At 49.5% G+C, this 7121-nt stretch overlaps 1 non-coding gene across 1 annotated transcript; it reads left to right on the forward strand.

Annotated features, from left to right (window-relative positions):
* The first annotated feature begins 3710 nt into the window (after positions 1–3710).
* TRNAG-GCC lies at positions 3711–3781 on the forward strand. Its single transcript has one exon. It is a non-coding gene; the product is annotated as a tRNA-Gly (tRNA).
* Positions 3782–7121: the final 3340 nt, after the last annotated feature.

Below are 7121 nucleotides of genomic sequence, written 5' to 3' on the forward strand. Positions count from 1 at the left end.
GGATTCATCCAACAAGAATGCAACGAATATTGTGCTGCGCTTGAGAGCATCAAAGCACGTTCCGTGAGCGGCCTAGGCCTTGGTGACTTGGTATGAACCTCTCTCTTTTCCATCATGCGTCCATTCATGTTGGCATGCCATTTATATTTCCTGCATTCTATGTCCTTTCATGTTGGCTGCATGTTTGATTGTGTAGGCATTCCAATCTTTGGAAGCCTTCAAGGCCCGGCACAAAGACAAGACATTCACTCTCATGCATTGTTGGGTGCTAATCAAATATTACCCCAAGTTCAAGGACCAATACAATGCTCATAGGAAGAAAAGAGGAGAGAAGGCGGCGGCCATGGCTGACGTGGGACACGTGCTCAAGAGGCTGAGGGGCAAGACAAGCTCGAAGTCTGGCGAGAAGCGTGATGCGTCTTCTATAGCCTTTGCAAGGAACTACGGAGCATATGATGAGCCAAAAGGAAATGCGGGAGGAGTGGAAGAGAAAAGGAACGGAGGAGCAAATGAAGATACACCTAGATCTTCAAACGAAGAAGCTTGACATGGAGGAGGCCATGAAGAAGAGGAAGCTTGACATCGAGGAGGCCGCTCAACTCAAGAAGCTAGAGATCGAGGCCACTAATGCCGACAAAAAACCCAAGGAGGTGGCACTAGCATTGATGATCGTCGACAAGAGCAACATGTCACCTGAGAGGAAGGCCTGGTTCACAAACCGGCAGAAGGAGATGTTCGCCCGTGACAACCTGATCTAGGTGAGACCTCGGTCGTGATGGCGGTCCTTTTTGAAGTCCGACTCCTGTGTCGGCCGCTGGCTTTGTTGCCAGCGACAAAACATGTCCCTTTTGAAGGTTGGCTCGTGTGCCGGCCGCTGGCTTTCTTGCCGGCGTGAAACATGTCCTTTTTGAAGGCTGGCTTTGTTGCCGGCATCAAATTGTAGGCCGCCGACTGTGCTGCCGACCGGCATGAACTAGTGTGAACCGTGGCCGCGGCTTAAATCCTTGGTTTCTCACTTTTGCATGCATGGGGACATGATGCAGCCGAAGATGCGACCACGCGTTGGGCGCCCGGCGGACGCAAACCCAAATTCGGGCAGACACGGCCGCATCCCCACCCCCAAACAGACGAAATCCGGACAAAAAGGACGTCTGTTTGGGGTCGCACGTTGGAGTTGGCCTAGAGAACACCACTTGGGGTCAGCTGTAGCATGGCAGTGGTTGCTAAAGGGGTGGTAAAAGAACTAGCACCACCTGGGCCTGCTAGCACAGAACGAATGCACATAGGATGGCAAGGAGTATGTTACGTACGGTGCGGGTACAATAATCCCATACCCATTTCAATGTTTCTTATGGGTATAAAATTCTACCCTTACCCTTCCTATCCGGGACAAATCCATGCCCGTGCCCGTACCCAATGGGTATCAATGCCGAATTTGTACACATCGGGTATATCAACACATCATTGAAGGGTGGTGGTGTAGTTGCTAGGTCCATTGGCTCCACTAAGAGGTTTGTAGGGTTGGAAAATGGTGATTGTTAGGAGGATGAGGCGGGGTATTGTTGGGGAGTTCGAGTAAAGGATGGAGGTGGACTATGATATGGATGTCTTCTTCTAATTAAAACTAACAATAACTAAAAACTATGCAATGCTCATAATAAAAAGAGTATAAACTGGATACCATGCATGATGGGCATGCCTTAAAAATGGGACTAATATAGAGTCATCGGTGTCAAGATTCCGCTATTAAATATTGACCGGAAGGTGTCTGAGTCATGTCCACTTATATTCGAATATGCAGTGTCACATGCTTAATGATTAATAATTTATATGACAACTAGGAGACCATAGAGTATGAGAAAATGAGTTCTAAAAGTGTTTCAGATGGATCCGAAAGTGTCTCAGGAGTCCCGAAAGCGTATAATAAGTGTGTAGAAAAGTCCAGTCTACTTATGAAGGTTCCGGAAGGTTATAGGGTGAAACCCCCTTGGCCGAGCCTGAGGGGATTGCTACCACTTGGGCCAAAAGGGGCCCCATAGGGGTGCCCCCTGTATAGAGAAGGGGCAAAAGCAAATGGGGGAGGAGGAGTCCTCCACATGTTTCAGCCGAACCAATGAAGGGACTCATCTCCCTCACTAACTCGGCCACCCCTTTGGCCGTTGTTCCACCTATAAATATGTGGGGAGGGCTCCCCTTACAGAAAAACCAATCCTTTGGAGGAGCCCTCCAACATACCTACTCGCTCTAATCACTCCTCCGGTCTAACTAGAATTAGACTTCTAATTAGTCTAGAGCGTCAATAGGCTAATTTCTCTCTAATTTTTTATGAGCTCTTCTTCATGTACCAAGGTGTTGTTGGATTACTACTTCGGAACGCGTGGATACCTCGGAGGGTCATCTACTTCGACTCTAGTTCAGCGGGTCTACTTTGACTCTAGATTGGCGGATCTTCTCAGAGAAATTCTCATGGTTGGAAGGTATAAGCTAGCTACGGAATCGTCGCACTTCACCAACTTCTACATTGCTTCCGCTACTTTGGTAGTTGGTGAGGTTGATCGTTAGCCACCTCTTCATAGTTTTCCTAGGTGTGATCGTGTAGCTTAAAATTTTGTTCTGTAGCATGGTCCCCCTGCACAATGCTTGGGCATATGGGCTGACAGGTGCGAGGATGCCAGTGACCGGCTATACCAGGCCATAGAAGTTGTTGGCGTTTGTGTTGAGTAGCGTCCAAGGGCTTGACGCAACGTGCATGCCCGCTTCCACTTCGATGGCTTGCCAGACACCCACGCAATCGGGATCCTTGTTACTGCCATCATCGGGTTGTTGTCACGCCCCATGTTGGTATGATGGTTGATAGCAACGGTGTAGGAGATGATCCTCAAGTCCACCGAGCCTTCGTGCGATGTTGGCTGACCTCGCGCTGTGCTCCTCTTCAACTGCACGCCGACGATGAGGATGCCCCACCTCTCCGTGTGGTCCATCGAGTTGCACAGGAAGCCCCACATCCATTGCGTGGCCACCGATCACGTCGGGTGTGGCTATTTAAGCCTCCAAGAGAACCATTGACCACCAAGACTGCCCCCTCCCCTCCTTCCTCTCCTGATCCGGCCAGCCCAACGAATCGAGACACAATGCCTTCCTTCCTCTCCTTCGGTACCAACAACCACTATTAGTTCTTTGGCATTGTTGAACTATTCAAAGCCTCTCCATCCAATTACTCTCCCTCTCAAGTTTAGTGAGACCCACGCAATGATACGTAGCTCCAATTTGAGATGTGAATGTCCATAGCTGAAGGTGCCAAGGGATCATCAGAGACGACCGCCTTGGCACACGCCGCTAGTGTTTCGTGACCATTTGGGTGATGTCGTGATGTGCCAGGCAGACGCCTGACATTTGAGTGGATGGAGAGAACGTGGGAGGATGGCAAGCACGAGGGGGGAAAGGAAGAAGGAGGAGTAGGGTGGCAATGAGGAGAAAGAGAGAGAGATGACTAAGTGGATTATTTTTTCTACATCAGCCCTTACCAGTGGGCCCCCACCGCTTAGTTTTCCTCATCAAATGTGGTCAAACGAGAATCAGAGCAATGTGTGACAACCAGAACCAGATTTGGTACTCAATCCGTTAACCAGCCCTAATTGTGATAGTTGTGCGCAATTAACTGTTTGAACGTAGTGGCACTGATAAGGTTTAGTAGGGCTCCCTCATCAAAGGCACCAGTGGTCTAGTGGTAGAATAGTACCCTGCCACGGTACAGACCCGGGTTCGATTCCCGGCTGGTGCATTCTTCTTTTGTTATATACAATGTTGTCTACCATTTTTCACTGTCATATGTATTCTGTTTTTCAGTTATAACTAGAAGCACACACACTGCAGAAGAAGAATAGACGCCTGTTTTTTCAGTGGTGTTTGGCAGCCACCTGTACAGATTGATGCACATACTTGCTTCACATCGATTCGGCAAGGATTTGACGAGCAGCATTCTGTTGTCGATCAGGTTATCGACGTTTGTCGTCGCGAGCTGAAGATGCTTCCTTCACATGTTTAGCCTGTTTCAGAGATGCTGAGATTTTTTTTTCGTTACTGCTTTTTTCTTTTTTGAAATCTATTACTCCTTACTGCTGATATTAGGCTTGGTACCATCTCTACTCATCCAGGGTTAATCCTCACTTATTGGTTGAAATCATGTTCCAAAATGAGTTTCAGTCTTTTGGTCTATATATGAAGAGGTCCGGACTGGCAGTTTTTTGCATGATAAGTTGCTTTCCTAACACCTAGATCAACCCAAGACCCTGATGTGCATTCGTCCATATATCTGGCAATTTGGCTGCTGCGCATCGCACATATGCTGTGGCCGCTGTGCCCCGCCGCGTCGCCGCCAATCGCCGGTTGTGTGTGCCCCTCCCTCTCGCATGATCGAGGATGGTGCCAAGGGTGACACTGCCGTCTCCCCACAGTTGAACTGCGGAAGGATGGCTGTCAGTGGCCCTGCTATACCTTGACTTGTTAGATTTCTGATGGAGTGAAGTGGGAAGTTGCAGCAAGTAGCGTTCCCACTGCCCACTGGAATAGGAGTATTGTTGAACAGCTCATTCAACAAAACAGAAAAAGATACTTTAGCTAACAACTGGTTTGTAGTCTGTCTGCAATGTTCTGGAGCTCAACACCATGGCGGGGTCGCGTGTGTAGTGTGTCTGGCCATAGTCCGGCCATAGTCCCACGTGTGTGTTTAGCTAGGTGGTTAGCTACAAGGGTGGCCGTGCATGTACTCCCTTCGTTTGGAAGTACTTGTCCTAAAAATGGTTGTATCTAGAACTAAGTTCTACATACAACCATTTTTAAGACAAGTAGAATAGTTGGCTAGCCGGCTGTTAGTGCGTGCATGGGTTAGTTAGTTAGTGGCCGCCGTGTGTGTGTTGGTCAGTTGGCGATGGAGCCAGAGAATGACCGCGTCCAGGCCGTTGGTGGCCGCGTCGTCCATGTACGGGCGCGACGGGAGCATGAGCCAGGTACGGCATGGGGCGCGGGGGGCGTGGGCGGAAGAAAATTCTGTAAGACCCGGGTCGTACACAGCGATCGTGAGACCTGCTTGGGCTGACGACACCTAGCCAGACCGAATCTCAACGCATGCATACCAGTTTCCTCCTGATTCCCATCGGCCTCGCTGAATACCCCAAATCCTCTGTCCCCTTTCCTTCTCCCGTTCGCTTGCCGCCGCCGCCGCCGCCCACGACCACGACCGCGTTCCTCGGCGCTCCGGCAAGCTCGCCGCGGCCGCGGCCATCGCTCCCGCCGCTCTCCCCTGCCGTTCACGACCGCGTTCCACGGCGCCCCGGCAACTCGCCAACTCCTCTGCTCGTCCATCGCTACCCACCGGCACTTCGTCCATGGCCACCCTCCTCAGTTTGGCTCCGTCGGATGTGGCCGGGTTACTTGACGTTCGAACTGTTGGCCCCAATGCCAAGGCCGTCGGCATAGGAGGTCATTCTGGTAGTTTTACTGATCTAGGAGAGGGGTTATAGGGTTTGAACCTATGGTTGACTGGTTGTCATCACGGCGTCGAGAGGAAGCAAAGTGGCATCTGGTTAGCGCAATAACGTCATTGAGGAGACGCTAGCTCATTCCAGTTCTACTCGCCCGCAAATCCTGGTGATCCTCCTCTCGTCTTCCTCTCCTACTCGGGCACGGAGAAGCGGGATACCAAGACAGTCTGAGGACGTAGTGACATGCGAGAAGGGAGAGATGTGCATCCATGTGGGTTCAGTGGTCGAGGCAACGAAGGTAGTACACGAGAAGGTTACATCGTTGGTGTTGAGGTGTTCTCGCTGGCATGTAGGCGGAGTGAGTGACAACATAGGGGAGGTGAGGTGTCTCATCTTCCGTCCCTCTCGTCGACCTTTGAATATTTGATACTGAGGATGGTTGCCCGATTGCTCAAAGTTGCTAGGGTTTAGGGGAGTTGTGGAGTCGATTGAATAAGGAGGCAACAATATCTATGGCTGACAGGGACCTCTGGAAGAAGCGGCCTTTCACACAGGACATTACAATGATGAGGAGGCGAAGATGCAATTGGCGGAAATATGGAGGAGGGGTCAACGTGAGCAGCGAGGCCGTTTATAGTACTCTCGGTCCAATTTGCCACAAAATGCCCAGGACGACCTGAGGAGTAGTAGTTGTAATCTCTGCCCAGGGAGGAAGAAGTAGGCTCACGCTCAAGGTAGTAGAAGACTCACGCACGAGAGAAGAACACACAGATCGTCTGGTCCACACGCACTTGTGCTTTTCTCTTGTTTTCTGTTAACCAAAATAAACAACATGATTACAGAGCTTTATATCACAGCTCATACACACGGACGCCCAAGCCTAACAGCCTGATCCACTATTACTGCTCCACTAACACTAGTAGAAAAAAGACCATTTGTCCCGGTTCATAAGGCCCATCTGTCTCGGTTGGAGAACCGGGACTAAAGGATCGTTACTAATGCCCTAGACACGAGGGCCTTTGGTCCCGGTTGATAGCACCAACCGGGACAGATGGGCCTCCACATGGCCGCTCCGGCGAGCCCAGGCACGAGGGCCTTTGGTCCCGGTTGATAGCACCAACCGGGACCAATAAGCTTCCACGCGTCAGCATTGTAGGGGCTAGTTTTTTTTTTGAAAGAAGATGGTTTAGGGGTTTTGGGAGTTAATTTAGGTTGGTATAGGTAGCTAATAGAGAGATGTGTCCTCTCTTATCTCCGTGCTACTGCTACTGCTATGCCTAAACATGACTTAGATTGAAGTGAGGCAACATGTGCTGCATGTCGAAAGTAATACTAATCCTAACTTGATCAAGCTTGGATTGTACTACTTTCGACATGCATCACATGCATATTGCCTTCACTTCAATCCAATCCATATTTATTTCACCCGCTGATATATAATAACTCTTCATGCTCGCATCATGCATCATCATATATAATAACAAGTCTACTAATCATCATCATACAACTTCTACTTGTTATTAATAACAAGTCATACGATCATCATCCTCATAGTTATCGAACCAACCGTACTTAATTGTTCTTAGCACATGATCATCAGTATTAGGTATGACCTAAATACCCTCTTTAAGGTAAAATAGC

The sequence above is a fragment of the Triticum urartu genome, chromosome 6 (assembly GCF_003073215.2).
Source record: "Triticum urartu cultivar G1812 chromosome 6, Tu2.1, whole genome shotgun sequence".
NCBI classification, from domain to species: Eukaryota; Viridiplantae; Streptophyta; class Magnoliopsida; order Poales; family Poaceae; genus Triticum; species Triticum urartu.